The sequence below is a fragment of the Triturus cristatus genome, chromosome 3_2 (assembly GCF_964204655.1).
Source record: "Triturus cristatus chromosome 3_2, aTriCri1.1, whole genome shotgun sequence".
NCBI classification, from domain to species: Eukaryota; Metazoa; Chordata; class Amphibia; order Caudata; family Salamandridae; genus Triturus; species Triturus cristatus.
The window spans coordinates 906,087,885-906,107,506 of record NC_140584.1 but is presented as its reverse complement, the minus strand read 5'-3'; the positions used below and the strand labels follow the sequence as shown (position 1 = coordinate 906,107,506).

General features: G+C 44.9%; 1 protein-coding gene across 2 annotated transcripts in view; it reads left to right on the top strand.

The window, feature by feature from the left end:
* LOC146858427 (multidrug and toxin extrusion protein 1-like) overlaps nt 1-19,622 on the top strand; it is a 742,800-nt gene that overhangs the window by 334,476 nt on the left and 388,702 nt on the right. The gene's annotated exons all lie outside the window — the stretch shown is intronic.

The following is a 19,622-nucleotide window of genomic DNA, read 5'->3' as shown; positions in this document are numbered from 1 at the left end:
GACATGTTGACGGTGGACGCACATGTGTTTGCGTCTTCATAACTGGAACTGGAGGGAACATACATGTACTTGTGACTTATACATGAAACCGTTGGGGTCCAAGATAGGGGACATAACCGACCATAAAAATCCATATTTCCACATTCCCTCCTTGTCCCCTACTGGCCCTTAGGAGATATCAATCTTCATCAATCCATCGATCTGTTCATATAACATCATTTGTTCTTCTTTCTTCTTCCGGGATCTCGAACGAAAACTTGGATGTGGGATACACGAGGTGGCACACAGACCACAAATCGCTGGCCCACATTGTAGACATAAGCAGCAACTGAATAGTATGAGAAAGCCAATACCTAGGAAGGAGAGCATTCTCCATCCCCAGGCTGACAACACGCCCCAGAACCAACCGGACCAAGTCCAGGTGCCTGGACTCTGGTGTATCTGGCTTACAATCTTATGAAGGCGGGTTATGGCTTTATATACTGACGGTGAATTTTCTGGTATGAAAATGCAACAACTTGATCCGATGACCCTACAAGCTCCGCCCCTATCGGCCAGGATGACGTCAAGGACAAGACGATTCTGAAGCACAACAATCCGCATAGCAGACTGTTCTTCTGTTAAATTGCCTAAGGCGGAAATAGTTTCGTTCACTACTGCTTCAAGGGTTCTGGTTAATCTACGTATCAATTTACTATTAGTGACTGTACCTATATAGGGAAAGAAACCTTTATTGAAATCTGTGTATTTTTCCCATGCTGTTTCAGTGTAATCGACGATTGGGAGATCTCTCTGCTGTCTATTGTGTACTAAATGAGTATTTCTATGATAATCAGGAGGAGCTAGGAAAACAGGTGGTAGGAGGAATGCTATGTAACAGGTACCATCCCAATCTAGAGGTAGGCGTATATATGCGGTCTGGCCACATATAAAGTAGGAATGACGAGAAGCTCTAAATGTAGACTTGCCTTGATCACTGAATTTTATCACAGTGGTGCATTTACTATGGCCCATGTGTATGGAGCCATTCTTTCTTATACATAGTTCCCCTTTTACTGGGAATACGGACATGGCGGGCAAGATTGGTGTAGCTTCAGATTCAACGTTCAGGATCATGAGGTTAAGTGTAAAATTACCTAATCCGTATACTTCATTTTCTAGATCAGTTCCTGTTCTTTTGGGAAGTCCCTCCTTGTTAGGGTAGCAGACTTTAAGCAAAACTAAGTTCAGGTTTCCCCATACCCAGTTGTCTTGATAAGCTACTGAGTTTGAATCTAAGGAATTAATTAAACTAAACCATGCTCCACAGGAGCCATTGTGTGTGAACGGATATGGAAAGAGAGGCAGAATTCCCTTATAGTTCTGATAGGGAGGGAGTCGGCCACATATCCAACAATTTGTAGCATTGCTAGTCTGATGGGAATGATGTAACATACTAATAAAAGTGTTATTGCGCAGCGCAAATCTATAGGACAACTCATGCGGGGGTAATTCACTAAAAGAATGTTCAGCAGTAACATTGTAAACATGTTTAGAAATAGGATAATATATGTGCAACAATATACTTGCAGCGATTATTAAAAGACATAAGAAAAACAAAATTAATAACGTCACTGTGCAATGACTACGCAGTGACTTACAGTACGCATGCTTTTTCAACTGCATCTTTCGGTTTCTTTCTCTATTCAGGTCTAGGGGATACATGTCAGAGATAAATTCGACCGATTCACCTTGGAGAGGACTTAAACAATCAAATTGTCTGACTTATTAGACCGTAATTTTAGTTTGTATAGTTCCTTATCGCTTTGTTCAACCAAAGGAAGCTTTGAGTCAATCGGTGAAGACACGCGAGGTGTAACGTTTACATCAGACGGTAGTCCATGAAATTTCTTGATATGACTTGAATGTAACCATCCTTTGCGACTCTCGATCTTCACGGCTGTCCTCGTGGTGAGTAGTACAAGTTGAGGCGATTTCCACCTAGGATCCAGCTGAGTCTTCCGGTCAAAATTACGCACTAACACCAGGTCCCCGGGAACTACGTCATGGGGTTTCACCTCGGTGTTGTCGGGAAAGGCTGCAGCTACCTGTGAACGACAAGATTGTAGTGCAGACATCAAGGAAGCCAGGTAATCTGTCAGCATATTACAGTCAACATCAGTTATTTTGCGTGGTATAGGCGTCCCCCACATATTTGGTGGTCTGCCAAAGATCACCTCATAAGGGGATAGCCCTGTTCGAGAGTGCGCTACCATTCTCATGTAAAAGAGTGCAACTGGTAAGGCTACTACCCAATCGACACCTTTCTCTCTACATATTTTGGACAATCTAATTTTCAGAGTTTGATTATGTCGTTCCACGAGACCTGCTGCCTCGGGGTGTCGGACACAGTGAAATCTCCATTGATAGCCTAACAAAAGTGAAACGTGTTTCATTAGTTCGGATGAGAACGGCTGGCCGTTATCTGAGTAGACAACACGTGGTAAACCGTACCGTGGGAAGAATTCTCGAACTAACTGTTTGGCAGTAGTCGGGGCAGTGTAATCTGAAACCGGGTATGCTTCTGTCCAACGGGAAAGAGCACAGACAACTACGAGAACATATTTGAATCCTCGACATCGTTCCATCTGGATATAATCCATCTGGAGGACTTCAAAAGGGTGATCAGGAGGCTGAAATCCACCCTGTTCTACGGGAATGCTTTTACCTGGGTTAAACTGACAACAGACAATACAGGTACGAACTTTTTGTTTAGCTGCTGCTCGTAAATGTTTGTTGAACCAAATGTGTTGAATGCTGTCTAGCATAGCTTTTTCTCCTAGGTGCGCTGGACTATGTATTGTATTAATGATAACTTGAACCATAGAGTCAGGAAGGAACCATACAGATTTTTCCTTCGTCATCCATCCTTGATTCGTTTGGATCCCTCCTAATTCAGTCCATTTCTTTATTTCATCTGGTGTAGCATGTGTCTGTATGTCAATTACGTCAAGAGCGGGATCCTTAACCGTCATGCAATGTGTTGGTGTCAGAACTATTGTCTTTGTCATGTCAGATGCGTGAGTTTGAGCAGTCTGTTTAGCTGTTCTGTCAGCTAGATCATTGCCTTGGGAAATGATATCAGTAACTTTCGTATGAGCTTTACATTTCATAATTGAGATTGCAGTGGGTAGATGTATTGCATCTAATAAGGCATGAATGAGGGGTCCGTGCTGAATGTGGGCACCGTGAGAAGTTAAATAACCTCTCTCTCGCCACAGTACGCCGAAGTCATGGACGACTCCGAATGCATAACGTGAATCAGTGTATATGTTGACTTTCTTATTTGTGGCTTGAATACAGGCTTGTGTCAGAGCGATGAGCTCTGCTGCTTGAGCTGACAAAGTGTTAATACAGTTTGTTTCAATGACTTCAGTGTCTGTTGTGACTGCATACGCGGCCACTAACTCTCCTGTACTTGTTCTCATACATGAACCATCTACATACAACGTCAGGTCTGGATCTGACAATGGGACGTCTGTCAAGTCTTGTCTGGGTTTCGTCGTGATAGTAATAACTTCAATACAATCATGTGCTAGTGGGTCTGTTCCGTTTACTGGCAAAAGTGTGGCAGGATTCAATGTACTACAACGTCTGATTTCTATGTGTGGCTGAAACAATGTCAATTCGTAACCGGTAAGTCTTGCTATAGTCAAGTGTTGTGTTTGCGTTCGGTTCACAAGAACCTCTACTGCGTGTGGTACTTGTACTGTCAATGGATGTCCTAACACTATGGCATCGCTTTGTCTGATTGCTAAAGCTGTCGCTGCCACTGATTTCAGGCACGCAGGCAGAGCCTGAGCTACGGGATCTAATGTACTAGAAAAATAAGCACATGGTTTGTGTGATCCTGCTTGTTCCTGTGTGAGTACTGACAAGGCAGTACCTTCGCGTTCTGTAACAAAGAGCGTAAAATGTTTATTGTAACATGGTGTTGCTAAAACAGGTGCTTGACATAAAGCTTTCTTTAGGCTTTCAAAAGCTTGTGTATGTTCCTGAGTCCAAGGGAGGACAGTCGATGTGGCCGCCTCCTGTGTTGTCAACTGAATGAGTGGTTTTGCTAGAAATGCATACTGAGGGATCCACTGCCTACAATATGAAGTAAGGCCTATAAAAGCCCGTACCTCCTTTTGTGTCTTGGGTATTGGCATGTTAGCAATGAACTGGATGCGATCTGACGTAAGCTGCCTTCCCTCCTTGGACAGCGAGTGCCCAAGGTAAACAACTCGCTGGACACAGAATTGCAGCTTAGAAGGGGACACCTTGTGCCCCTTTTCGGCCAAAAATTGTAAAACCGTCAGTGAGGCTTTTTCACATTCAGGTTCGCTTCTAGCGGTGATCAGCAGATCATCGACATATTGAAGCAGGGCAGTGTTTACTGGCATGTGGATACTGTCAAGTTCTCGTTTCAGTGCTTGGCTATAGATGCTGGGGCTTTCTGTGAATCCTTGAGGTGCGCGTGTGAATTTAAAGCTTCGTCCATTTAAACTAAATCCGAACAAGTATTGGCTTTCCGGATCTATTGGGACGCTGAAAAAGGCATTCTTGAGATCAATTACAGTAAAGAATGTTGCTTCGGAATCAATGGCTGTCAGTAATGAAGAAATGTCTGGAACTACGGGGTATTGTGGTACAATACATTTATTTAATTCGCGCAGATCAATAACCAATCGATATACTGGCGGGGCTTTTGGATCAGTTCGTTTAAGAATCGGAATTATCGGGGAATTACATACATTGGAGTCGGTTTCCACAACCACTCCTTGGGTAATAAGCTCGTCAATGATTTGCAGTAAAGCCACTACAGCATCTGGGGGTAACTTGTATTGTCGCATTCGTGGTAGTACCACTCCTGTCTTTAATGTGACTCGATATGGTGTAATGTTCATGCAACCAACATCTGTAGGGCCTTGTGCCCATAAATGTGTGGGTAAAGTCTGCAGTCGGTGATCCATGTCTCGGGACACATAGTGCCCTTTGAAATCACGTAAAAACAATCTTACTCCTTCCGGAGAACAACATATTATAGCTCCTAGAGCTTTCAATGTTTTTATACCTAACAGGTTTTCTGGACATGATTTAGTAAGCAATAAATCTGTAGTTCGTGTCAAGGGACCAATCGTAAGTGGAAGAGGCTGTGATACTTCGTTAATGATAGGTTTTCCTGAAAAACCAAGGGAAATATTCTGTGAGCCTGAGAGGGGTGCCCCTGGAACTTCACTACGTTTTATTGTTGTTCGGCTTGCCCCTGTATCAAGTAAAAATTTTCTATCTTGGCCTAATAGTTCACTGTGTACATAAGGTCCTTCTTGATCTACAGGGACCTCGATAAGGGGTAAGCCAACTTCCCTCTCTAGGCTGTTTCATGAGTATCGTTGATAATCAGGGTAGTCATACTGTGCGGTCTGGTACATCTGTCGTGTCGTTGTTGGTGTGGCAGCAATATGCTGCGGTGGTGGACCTGGCATAGACTGTTGCGAAGCTGGCATGGACTGTGCATGCTGCGGGGCTCCTTGTTGGTTCTGATCCTGTCTAAGTGGCCGTGGTCTTTCTTTTGTATTACCTATGGCGATATTATGTTTTAAAACTGGACAATCGTGTACATAATGACCTGGCTGTTTACAATAGTTGCATGTCCCTTTTACAGAACCTGCTGAAACACTGGACTGTGTCATACCCTTTTTATGACCGTCAGCTGGAACTGTCTGGGAAACTAGCATTTTCATTTTCGTGTCTTTCATGCGTCTTTGTTCATGTTCTTGTTCCTCTCTAATTCTATTGTGATGGTACTGTAGCATTTGTAACATTTGTGACGGAGTGTTACCTTGCCAGGTACTCTCGAATTTCAATACTCTATTCTTAACTTGGGGCAAGGCATTTTCAACTAATTTTGTCACAAACAGATGTGGATACGATTCGCTACTTGCTTTTATTCCACTATTTATACCAAAACATTTTTCGAATCGGGCATAAAAATCACTAGTGTCTTCATCTTGCTTTTGTTTACAGGCTGAGATTGCACCCCAGTCTTCCTTTTTCGTAGTTAATAAACGTGGCAGTACCTGTACTAATAAACCTGGTAGTATTTTGGTCTTTTCCCCAAGCCCTAAACCTGGACCTCGAGCTGTTTCTTCGTTTTCTAATGCTGTCCAATCTATCTTTTGGTCTCCCACCTCCCAATCCTTTTCTTTGAGTTTTTCATAAATGCCCGCAGGCATTAATACCTTTAATATTTTCATAATGTCGGGATAGGTATACTCTCCCATGAGCAACATGTCTTTAATTTCACGGTGGAAACCCGCTGGGTCTTTGTCATGACTGGGTACCACTTTCTTCATTTCTAATAGTTCCATTTTAGATATGGGTGTGTATACAAACACACGTTTAAACTGATTGTCATCACCTTTTATCGGGTGCACTTCGCGTAAGGGATTCTGTCTATCCATATAATACGTCGTTCTTTCCTTGATGGGCAGTGAGACATGTTCGGGGCATACAAAAAGAATGTACTGCTTTCTGGATTCTAGTATTTCTCTAATTAACTCAGTACCTGAACCTCTCCATTTATTCGTGAGTAATTCAGTCAATATATCAGGTAAGGGACTAGGATCGGAGTGTTGGCTTTTATATAATATAAGGAGTTGTTGAATCATGTAGATACCAGCTAAACGCTGTTCATCTGGGGTGAGGTTCAAAAACGTGTGCGCTAGTGTATCATCACTATATTTTCCGGGACTGTCAACCCAGTGAATGGCTGACCTGGCTAATTCTTGTTCGTCCATAGAATCGAGTATATGATAACCCCTTCGTTCTCGGAGTAATTTGTCAGCGGCTTGGAACGAATGTTCGGGGGACCTTATATTTATTATAGGGGTTTGGAAATTTCTGTTATTTTCTGGACGTATCGGACGTATCGGATCAGTAAAGCCTCTAGTATTATTACAAGATCTTCCTCTACCTACATAGGCCATGGTTTCTAACTGTCCTGTGGGCAGTTCTAATTCTTCCTCCTCCTCGTTTTGTTCAGGCTGGTCTACCGCCAATCTTTCTTCGTGTATTCGTTCTACTTCTTTGCGGATCTTTCGGCACATAGCTACTATACTTAATAATCTATCATGTCTCCCCTCTGATATATTCCGACTCCATGTGGTAAGAATTCGCATTTCCTCCGGATTTACCCCTGGTCGGTCTTGATTTCTGATCACACAATTTATGAGGAAACGTAACAGTTCCCCCTGTATCTCCACTTTCTGGTACTCCATGGCTCTATTAATACTTTCAGAATCTCGCCCTGACTGGACAAAGTGATATATATTTTCTAAATGTGTAGTCATTCCTGGTAGCCTCCCTAAATATATTGCAGCTCGTCGGATACGTAATGATGCCAGCAGCATTTCGTCCTCTTTGCCGGGCACAGGGTCATATCTACAATCTACTAGAAGTTCCTTAAGCATGTCGGGAGTTACTAGTTTGGGCGTACGTTGGTGGGCTAATTCTTGAAAGGAAAGTTTATTTACTCTGGGTGGCGTGGAAAAAATGTTTGTCGTACCTCCTGTAGCACCGCCTGGGGTGCTGGATGTGAAAGGATTCGTTGAACGTGATATAGCAACCATAGGTGTGGGTACAGCTGTAGAAACAGATGTGCTTGCCGGAACTTGTGTCGGAGTTTGTTGTTGCGGAGGTACAGACGGAGGGTCTTGGCGTTGAACCCCCTCGGCAGGCGGTCTATGTGGTGCAGTATTAGCATACTCGGGAGCTGCGTCGTCTAAATAAGAGGAAAGGAAAACATCTTCTGCGGTTCTGGGATGCCCTTTGGGATGTGCTTTTATCGGAAACAATGGAGGTGGCAAGTCTTTTGGTATCTCCGGAGTAGCCTTAGGTAACCCTTCGGCCAGAAGAGGATACATACCATTCATAAGGGCATTTCTTTGTCTGTCTACTTGTTCTGCTTTTGCTCGGGTACCTTCTTCAATTAATAGATTTTCTCGGACTTTATTTGAATTCTCCTTACTTTTCTCTTCCTGTCTGAGTGCTTTTTCTGTACGTCTATACGATTCTTTACGCCATAATTCAATGGCATCTTTCTGTGATTGTCTAGCTTTCTTTTTCCATAATTCTTCCTCTACTTTCATGATGCAATCTGCATCCCAGGTCCCAGCTGCGGGCCACCTCTGACTTTCTGGTAATTCCTTGGTGTAGTCTACCCATAAATCAAGAAATAATATGGCGTCTATGCCATGTTTATGATACATGAAGTACCCTGGAGTGTCCCTAGGAGGAATGGGAACAGCTTCTTCGAGTACCCCTTTTCTAGTTTTGATCTGTCTTAATTTCGAAAAGAGCGGCATATTGAGAACTGATCTGAGACCTAATTTTGAACACGTTTAATACAACAAAACACAATAATGAACAGTCATTCTCACCACAATATGCAGAACGTATTTAAAACATTTAACATTTAATATTTAATGAACAACAATGATGGCCATTTAGGGAACTAGTCACTAAGCATAATACTCGGCACTAACTAGGTATTCTGAATTATATACTAGACATACTAGATATACTGCTAAACAGTACAGATACACTGCTGAAACAGTGCAGACCGGATTTGTGTACCCAAACCCGTCTTGACCGGCACAACCTATGTGCACGTCAGAACGCCTCCCCGGCAATGGTACTCACCGGGTAGCTCGGAACGGAAGGCCTCGGAACTGAACTGAACTGGACTTGGACCAGACTGGACTCGACTCGAAACTTCGGAACTTCGGAACCTGGTGGGCCTCTGTATACCTCGGATCTTGCTCTCTCAGCTAGGCTCTGGTCGGGATACTTCGCACTTCTCACCGCCTCGTCTGGGTGTTGATCGCAGCCTCAGTTACCCCCGCTCGGCAGGAGGGAGATACAGGAAATCCTGTGGGTACGCGTTGTTGTCCGTCCAGCTGTGGCAGGAGACCGGGCCTGCAACGCACCTCCGGCGCGTGAGATGAGAAAGTGTCCCTGTTCGGGCGCCATATATGTGGTAAATAATTTAATTACCGGTACTTAATTTGATGCGGAAAATTAATAAGAATAGCTCAGTAAAATAAGAGGCAGAATCCGTGGTATTAGAGATTCGGAACGGGCTTTATTCCTATACAAAGGAACACAATTCGAATTATGGGCCTTCTATTCCATCACCACGAAAGTTCAGGAAGGAAGGGACAATACATTATTGACAGGTAATCATTTTTATAGAAGAGGCATTACAGTGAAACAGATGCAGGAGGCGTAACAGTTGATAACAGAGATAAAGATATACATGCGTAACTAAAATGGGTGTAACTAGGCGTAACTAAAGAACGTCATTAGGTATGATGTCACAAATGGGTGGTTCCATGAAAGAATTTCGCAATGTCAGCAAAAATACTTGGCAGAGATGCGCGCGCGGCAGCATGACGTGTGATTTGACGTGCAACTAGGGGGAGAATGGGACTTGACATTTAGCTCTACATGTGGAGACAAAAGTCTGGGGTTATGTCAACCTAATCCCAAATCATATCTAATATCCTATGTTTAAAGAACTGTGTTATCCAAAAAGAGAGGTCTCTTAGGATAGAATCTTATTCTATACTGACTATACTGACTGTTAGTGCGTGTACAAGCGTCTAAGTGTCTACACTAGATGCGAGGGGGTAGGAATATTCCATGGTAACGGGGCTATGAATTACTTGCATGAGGGCAGCGAGGCCTGGCCCTTTGCACAGTAGTTGGAGGAATGTTTACCTAAACTACTAGACAGGAATGCATCGGATGAGGAGCGAAGGAGATAATCTCGAAGGTGAAATACAGTTTTTGGCAGGCGACGGGCTGGATCAGGCACCGTTAGCCGCGCAGGGAGTAAGACAAAGTTCATGGTCACAGATGCAGGCTCAGACTGGAGCTTTCAGAGGCAGAAGGCAGGAAAAGGCTTGGTGGCAGAATCAGGGCCTACTCGCCTGGACTGTAAAATGGGATAAATGAACCATATAAAGCCGGTGGCCTTTCATACTTAGGAATAGAATATCCGGCCCATTCATGGTGGATCTGAAAGAGGACATGTTGACGGTGGACGCACATGTGTTTGCGTCTTCATAACTGGAACTGGAGGGAACATACATGTACTTGTGACTTATACATGAAACCGTTGGGGTCCAAGATAGGGGACATAACCGACCATAAAAATCCATATTTCCACAGCATAACCATTCGACACTGATCCCGTGAGAAGGCTTTTTTGCCAGTGTCTAGCAGTAGCCTTTTTAAGCTCTGTCTCCAGAGCAGTCTAGCTAGCGCACCCAGTCGCGTGAAGACATGCATTTTCTGCTATACAGTGGCCCCGGAAGACTGCCTTGAATGCATCCCAGAGTATAGCAAGAACCGTCTCCTCCTTCTCATTTTCCCAGAAGTAATTACCAATAGATTCATGCCTGTCAACAGGAACGTAATGTTTGATTGAACCACCACAATGGAAAATCTTGGCCTCTTCGCTATTGCTTAGCGCCCTCCCATGGAACAAAAGCATGATCCAACAGTGCTATGGGCCCTGCTCAATGGACACAGTTGTCTCAAGGAAAAACTGTGACCCCCACATTAGCTCAATCCAAGAATAGGACTGAAGGATGTGGGAGAAAAAGGTAAAATCTTACTTCCCCAGATGCTGCATCCTTAAAAGAACCACCACCCCTAAATCAGCCATACATTGCCGCAACTCTTGGGGGAAGGCACTTTGGGTATATCTATCCTGAGGGTATCTGTCCATCCTCCCGTCTGGGCATTACTTAAATTATCAACCCAGATAAGATGCTCCAGAGCATCTATCTTCTCCCTGTAGATTTTATGTACCTTGACAATGGTATTCAGCCCCTTCACATTCCATGTAAATATCTTGACAATAGGGCTGGGGTGAGGAAAGATCGTATAATCTCCTAGCGCCCTAGGCATACATGGACCCAGGAGCAACAAGTCGAAACCTTCTGATCAAATCTTAGTGGGTGTGACAGAAAACTTGTGCCTGTGGACCCCTGCAACAAAACCCCCCAATAACCTCCCCCACCCACTCACATGTCCCCTCCCCCTCCTAACTCCCCCCTCTCTGCAAACACCCTAATACCAGAGGTAAAGGAACCAAGACATTCCCACCACGGTGGTAATCCATGAAGTGGCTTTCCTCCACTCACCACTGGAGCCACCCTGCCAGGACAAGCCCTCCCCCCTCCTACCCCCCCTCCTACCCCCAAGGTGAGTTTGCAGCAACCAGAGCAAGGCAGTAGTTCAGTTCTGAGCAATACAACAAAGTAAACTCCTCTTTTTAGGCAGTCAGGAAAGGTCCATGTGCCTCACACTTGCAGCGGAGCAACCCACCCAACACCCCAAACGTAAACATATAGAAGAAATATGCATTCGGGACAGAACAGCTCAACCATATGCTCCTCATATCTGGCACCACAATTTCCACCTCAATTCTGGCTCCTCCCAGCTCCCATCCTCCTCTGCATCCACTGCTGAGGGCTGACTTTCTCCGACCTGTGCGTGCTGCACCACGGTGTGCCACCATCATCTCTTGGACTCAACGGCGGACTTGCTCCCTAAGCCGACACCTAGCTCCCAACAGCGTGATCCGAAGCATCCGGGCATTCCTTGGAGGGCCCCAGAACCTCTTGTGCATCCTCCACCATGCATATTATGTGAGTCCTGATCTACACCCAGAACCACAATGCAGAGGGAAATATATTCAGCGGTAATGTCTCTGCGGTCACAGCAGTTCTGCAATAACTGGGGCCAACAAGCACCATCTGTTTAAGATGGCCAGCAAGACATCTTGGTAAAAATCCACTGCATGGTCTCAAAAAGCAGCACAGACCATCCCCCTGGCCTCTCTCCTGGCATTCTTGAGGTGGGATGAGCCCAATTTAGTTATAATGTCTCTAGAGCAAGCCCCAGGGGAGTCACGAGATGCCCCCACCCTGTGCGTTCAAAAAGTTGGTATATCCGGCAAGGGATGATTTTGGAAGAGACCAAACAGTCTTTGCGCACTCTGGGTGGGCACACCACCCATCCCCTGCCCTGCTCGGAGAGCAGAGCAGCCCGGCCCACCCCCCTGCCCGCAACGCAAACATAAAATGGTATTACCTAAAAGTTATTACTATTTTAAGTTTCTGCTTCTCTCACTGCAAGTAAGCAGTGGGGCGACGCTGCTCCGCTATAGCAGAGGAGCCGCCCCTGCTCCACACAGCACCTGTCTTCGCTGCCTTGACAGCTGACCGTTCTGGGAGGCCAAGCCCTCTGTTCTGGCTGCTCCTCAAGGGGGCCCACTGGTGGTGGCCCCAGATGTCCCCCAGCTGCTTCCGGGTGCCTGATCTGCGGGGCATAAAGCGGTAATGGCTAGCACTCCGAAGCCTCCGCAACCTCCGAACATCTCACTGGCGCAGATTGTGTGGATCCAAGACACAAGAGCTCAATGTCGGACCTAATCTGCAGCTGGCAACCCCTTATACTTAGTCAGCTGCCATCAGCCTTCAAAGGCGACAGCCTTTCAGTCCCAACAGGTCTTTCCATGAAAAGAGCCTCTCCTGGGCTCAAAAACAGCCAACCAGTCCGGAGCAAGAAACAATCTCCCGAAGGGGTCTGCACATTGCCAGAGTCAATGCCTCCCTCAGGACCTCCCAGGCCCACTCCGCTCAGGCCGGCAGAACAACTTTCACCACTGCAGGAGGGCTATTCAAGTGTTGTTAGGAGGGGCCCATGCAAATACCCGCAGTCTCTAAAGCATGACAGCGTGCCCCCGGCAAGGTGCCTGCCGTCCTGTGCTCCGCATGGGGTCTCTAGGTAGCACTCCACTCAGGGATGTAGGAGACACTACATTTCTGGGGGGAGGACAGGGACAACCTTGTGGACTTTCCAGTGACCCTATACGAATCCCCCGTTATGTGAGAACCATACGCTTCGTTGAACAAATACAATCGCGTAGTTTTGCAGTGAAATATTGAGAAAGGCAGGCATGTAGTTACAGTTTGCAAGTATGCTTTATTGTTATTTACATTCACAAAGTAATTAGAACAAATGTGAAAGAACATGTTTATGAACCTTACATCTTCTTGCACCAAGCAAACAAAGTTAGGTTAAAAAAGTAAGAATAAACTAAACGCTTTCAATGACATTCCTAAACCTCAAAATGCAATTGGACTAATTCGAAATCGTTTTTTCTTGCTGCAGGCAGCTTTAAACAAATGCACCGTAAGTGAATACTGCCAATTTAATAAACGGTGTTGTTGTTTTGGTATGTGGCTTGGACAAGACTGGCCAGAGTAAAGTGGCTTACTGGAGAGGGATGTTTTTAAAAATCGGGAAAGCAAACAACAGACTAAAGGAGAAGCAGGCCCAAGACAACAAGAACGAACAAGTATTGGCATAGCCAATAGATCTCGCTTTTGGGACCTTATAAGTATTTAGTTATGCAGCACAATATCCTTGGTGCAACAACATAAACTGTTGCATGGCTAAACACTTATAAGGTCCCAAAGTAGACCTATTGGCTATGCCAATGATTGTTTTTTTTTTAGCGGAGCCCATGGTGGAGGGGAAGCGCAACGTGCTGTTTGGGCAGAAGCTAACTGTGAATGACAGTTGAACAGATCAGTGGATGATGAGTGCTGACTCAGAACTCCTCAATTTATGGTTATGTGTGTATTTTTAATTTATGATTTTTTTTTAACTACCTACGGCCGGTGAGACAGCTAATTCTGTGTCTAGTCCGAAGCTAACACGTTATGTAACTCTATACATGTCACAGTAAGAGTAGAGGCCTTCAGCGACTGAGTAAAGAGCTGTGCAGATGCAGCCGGCAGAGCAGTCTGCGCATAGTTGGTGGCGCAAGGCCAAACAACAGCCAGGCATTCTGTGCATTAAACCTTTAGTAGGCCAGTCAGCAAGGAACTGATAATGGAGCAGCAAACCAACATTGGCTTGTGATATTTAAAAATATTGTAATGCACCTAAACGCTATGATAAGCGCAGTCAATTAGATGTTTTGACTACTTGGCAAACTTGTGCTTAGTAAACCTTCTGGTTTACGTATGATTATCGGTACATATGTTACAGAACTGACATACGAACATCAAACTGCTGTGTTCACCAGCAGAACATTGAATTTCAGTGTTTTTTGTCACAGTGGAGCTGAAATGCGTTGTACTGACAGTGCCTTACCCTGAAAAAAACTTGGGGAATAACAGACTGTTTGGTAGGAAAAAAACTTTTTAAAAATAAAAATGAAGCACGTATAAAATGTTAATTGGGGGAACACAGGTGATTGTTTGTAGCCTTACAGCCTCTTCGTCGTGTCTGAGAGGAGAGTTCCAGTGCACGTGACAGGCAGCTCCCTTTCAATGCCGCGCCAGGGGTAGTAAGCGCTATATAAAGAATTTTAAAAAGGAAGGGGCAACATACGCAGCATCGTAGATACTGAACAATATAAATGGAAGAATTTCCTTTGCATGTCGTTCGCCAGTGGACACATATAGCAGCAGTTAAAATGCGTCGCTATACAGAAGGCAGCAGCATGGCCAGCCAGGGACCATACTGTCCTTCCAGGCGTTGCAGCCGCCCCTTCATCTCTAAAAACAAAGGCTTCAAATTAAGCTGTCAGTATTGGCGCGGTTCGCATGAAAATCTCCTCGCTTTCTACTACCTGGCCAGTCTCATTTTAAAATATCGTTTGGATGCAGGGCGAGTGTGTCGTCACCTGTCAGACAGCACATGGGTGACATCTAGTGGTGTAGTAGGAAAATTAACCGTCACTGCACGAACTCCTAGGCCTCCTAAAAAGCACACGTCAACCAAACAATTTACACAACATATAGTTTCACGCGTATTTTTTCCTGAACTAAGATGAGGGCAATTACTTTATAGTTTTATCGTTTCTGACGATCGTTCCATGTTTAGTTTGATAACAGCGAATTCGCGGAGATGTTAAACCCGCTCAGTTGTTGGGTTGATTGGGAAAGAAAAAGGAGGACAGGCATGGGAAAAGAACAAGTTTGAAGGGGAGAGGAGGATGCAGCAGGGGGAGGGGAGAGAGGAGGGGGCATGCTCATGTTTCCCTTGCGGGAGCGAGCAGGGGCACCATCTGTTTGAAAGTTAATTGCAAACAGAGGGTTTCAAAGCTCGCTCCCACAAGGGAATCGCCAAACGTGCACGCGTTGCTATTGAAAGCAATGCAAAGCGTTCACGTTTTTGGCCGAAAAAGCGAATCGATTCCTAAAGGTCTCCTCCTATGCAGCGCATGAGCGCTGCGTAGGCGAAACCGAAAAAATGAGATTGAGTGGCTTGGAGTGTGTAAAAAGAACATAGAAAGAAACAATAGACACCCTTAAAAAAAGTGCAACAATCCGAGCACAGGCAGTGTGGAAGAACACTCAATCAGTACTTGATGCTTGCTTCATGGCAGAAAACAAAAATATGGAGCCGAAGTGGAGCCGGCATGCGTAGACATGCACTCACCAATGAAAAGGAAGAAAATAAGAGTGACATTGAAGCCAATGAATGGTAAGTAATGGGGGACGAAAAGCTACTTTTCATAGGGTTTTTTTTGGTAGAAAAGAGCGATATAGAGCAATTACCGCCATGCCAAACATTTCCCTGACTCATAATTATCTAAGGTTGCAACCTCTGAATTTCTCATCCAGTAGAACATTAGTGGGAGCGGTTGATTCCATCACAAACCCACTGTATTATTCTGCAGTTTTATATAGTGCGAACTTATGAGCATCTGTTTCATTTGACAAGGTCACATGTCTTTTTTAGACATAGAGAATGAGGCAGTTGTCCTTTGCTCCTCCACAATGTCATGTGCACTTCACTTCTGCCATCTTCCTGCTCTGTACACTTTGCAACAGCACGTGGCATGCACAATCTGCCCTAGGCATCCCTACCCTGCCCCCAGAGCATCTATTCTGCCCTGTGAACATCCATTATTCCCTGTGCATCTTCACCTTATCCGAGGCCGCCCATTCATCCATGTGCCTTTCACTGCTACCTGAAGCACCTCCATCCCGCCCAAGTCTAGCTGGCAGCACCCCCAGCGGGTTCACTACTTGTCTCCATCCTGCCCAAGTCTTGCCGGCAGCACCCTCAGTGGGTTCACTACTTGTCTTCATCCCGCTCAAGTCTTGCCAGCAGCACCCTCAGCGGGTTCACTACTTGTGTCCACTCAGTTCAGCTGATGCACCTCAAGAGGACATCACCCAGAAGAACTCTGTTGTGGAACTTCTCAAGGTTGGGAATACTCTGCAGAAACTAATAACACCATGTTAAATTAAACTATGCGCGTACATTTTAAACAGCAAAAAGCTTCATGAATAGAACATCACGTGAATAAAACCCATTATCTAGTCGGGTGATATTTCCCTACAATGACCCCTAATATTTCATGGTAGTGATTCCAAAATTTCAATGAAAGGTCTGGTTGTGGTATTTCCCGATTTAGAGGGAACTGCCCTGGAAATGCTTGGCAGCAGACATGCCCCAGACAGTACAACAAGAGACAGCAAAACTGAGGAGCGTTAAGACTGTGCGCATCATTAACTGAATTATTTCAGGTTGGTACAAAATCGCTTGCAACATTCCCCTATACCACTTAATGATGTGTCCATCTCAGTTTGTGATACAAAGTATTATCTGTGTACAGAAACACTGCTTAAGTACAGAAAATTGATACAGGTGTTCACAACCCTGATACATGAACAAATAACTAGGATTATGTAGTACATAGGGGCACCCCTCACAGTCCTACAAGTCTCTCCACTGTTTGTGGATGCATACTAAATACTAGGCCTGGGCAAAAATTTCGTTCCGTTCGCGGAAATTGCGATAATTTGACATTTTTGCGTTCCGCGGAGAGCGCGAAAATGTCAAAAATTCCGGTTTCCGCAGCTTGGCGATAATTTGTTTCTTGCTCGCGCTGTAAAATGATACATTCTCGCGCGCGCGCGATCGCCTTACCTGAATCCCTGCGTTCGCCGACAAGTTTTCTTGATCCGGTCGCGTTCTCCATGAGATGTTGTATTGTTTTTAGCCATTTGCGCTGTCTCGCGACAGTTCGCGCCCGCAGTGACGTCATGCGTCGCGCGATCACGTCTTTCTTCTCGCGATCATGCACCGCGAGAACAACTCAAAACAAGATGGCCGCGCCCGCAAGCAGCCACATGGGTAAGTTGGCGACCCGCAACCATGCAGAAAATCGCGCGAACATGCCGGAAAAAAACTTCCGCATCTTCGCGATATTTCTGCTTGTTTGCGATAATTTTAAACATTCTCGCGATAATTTGCGAAGGTTAATTCCGCAAATTCCGCCCACCCCTACTAAATACCCTGCACGTGCCAGTTTTCGGGGTATCACATTGTGCAAGGAGATGGAGAGGGACAGAGGCCCCAGAAGGCAGGCGTGTGGGGGGATAGCTCTGAGGTCGCAACTTACCAGGCTGGACTGGCGTGGTTGTGAAATCTGAAACAGGCAGTTCCAGCCTGTGTAAGTCACCCTCATTATTAGAGCATAGAAAGAGTGTGCCACCTGCGTGCCAGGCTGCGTTGTGCTCATAACAGGTGCAGCATCAATACAAGTTTAAATCCAGGTGAAGTGCATCACGCGTAGCATTAGTGCAAGCTCCTATTAGAAAACAAGAAAGGACATGTGGTTCTTCCTAGATTGCATCTGGAAAGTGTGACTGTTTAGTAAATGTTCTCATGTGCAGTGCTCTGATACCTCCCGGCCCTGTCCATGCTTTATAAAAATCACAAAAATGAAAAGAATACAAGTCTGATCTGTAGATATATTAGTGGCGCCAGGGAGAGACGCATACCCCCTCCCTCTCGCCCCAGCAGTGAGACCGGTGATCCCATGAACAGTGAAGTCAAACTATACTGACACACCTGGGCCTGGTCTTCAAACAGTAGGACGCGTGTGAGACGGGTCGCCTTAACCTATGGCCTGCATAAGTGATATTTTCTTATTAAAAGGTTACATTGTGGGGGGGAGGAGGGGTACAATGTAAATGGTTACAAAACGTTAAATGTGCCTCTTGGAAGCCATTTTCTAAGAGTTCAACAATGTTTGAAGCTCAGTTAGATTGAAGGACATGTCCAGGATCACACTACGCGGAGAGGAGGTGCAGGAGGAGAAAGAATCGGAATAAAAGGTTCCGCCCTACACTGGCTGTAGTGAAGACCTTCTCTGCACCTCTCATTAAACGCGGCAATATTCAGAGACAAAGAGCAACGAGTAAGGGAAACTCGCAGAAGTGTCAAGGGAAACAACTTCCGTTGCCTTGGAAGCGAACAACTAAAACACGAGTTAGTCTGAGGAGAAGCTGTTGCACAACACAATGTGTTGCTTTTAAACAAACATATCACATCTTCTAAATCATGCAGATAACTGAATGCTGGGTAAAAACGTTTAGTTTCGGCTACACCAAGAAAAAGCAATGAAGAACAACAAAAAAGGTGGACCCCCTATGGCGCAGCAGAGCAGACCCTATAAAATGACAAGACATCATAATGAAGATGTGTGCTTAAATGATTTTTGGTTGCATAGCCTGTATCTGTTACTATGAGATCTTATGCTCTGGGGAGATGTTCACGCTAGTTTAAACTTCTCAATATATAGCTGTCTACAAAACATTAACCTTGATCAAAGAAAGAGATTGTCTTTGAGTAACTGAATTGTGCAGTGTGAAACAGTAAATCCAGGGATCAATTTGCCCTTCACTGTTTCACCAGTCCTATGATCCTAGGCAAATACTGTATTTTACCAAAGGTCCTTACATTGCTTCTTCAAATCTTCCTGCTGCGTTCAGGGTTCAGTAGCCAGCAAAATAAATTACCCCCCACTTTGAACGACTTTTGGCATGGTCTTGAGTGGGTTAGCAGGCAAGGTTGTGGGCTTTGTAACAAATACAATAATTAAAACATTTCACTAAAAAAACGTAACGTTTTCCAGGCATTCATTGAAGAGTGCTCAAAAAACCAAGGTCTGTCTGCTGAGGTAAACCTTCCACAGGATTTTGGGGGTTCCCTCCAAGAATGATATGGTGCCTTTAACCTAATAACATACTAAAGAGCCAAATAGTGCATCTAACCAACTTGCTAAGACCACTCCGCGTGTACATCAGATTTCCCATCAGCCTCTGTTTTGTGCGTTCCCAATGCAGCAGCCAGGGCATATGAAATGATTACTCACTGCATATCTGCAACTAAATGCACTGGGTGATAAACGCTCTATGAAGACACATAGCTCCCGTTTGTTCATCGTCAAAGGGGGCAAGCTGCCCAAGGGGATTTCTGGCTTGCAAAATCTATCTTGGTGCCAGGTAATGGGTTGGCTTGGCAAGGTAAAAGTTGGGCATATTTGAGTGGTCTTCTTCTAAATTTAATGTTGAATGCAAAATCGTGGAAGAAGAAAACACATTTTTTTTAAACTCTTTTTCTTTATTTAAATGTTAACACATGTCATGACAAGCACAATATACAGGAAAAGCAAGAAGAAGAAAAATAAACAAGGAGCGATAATACAA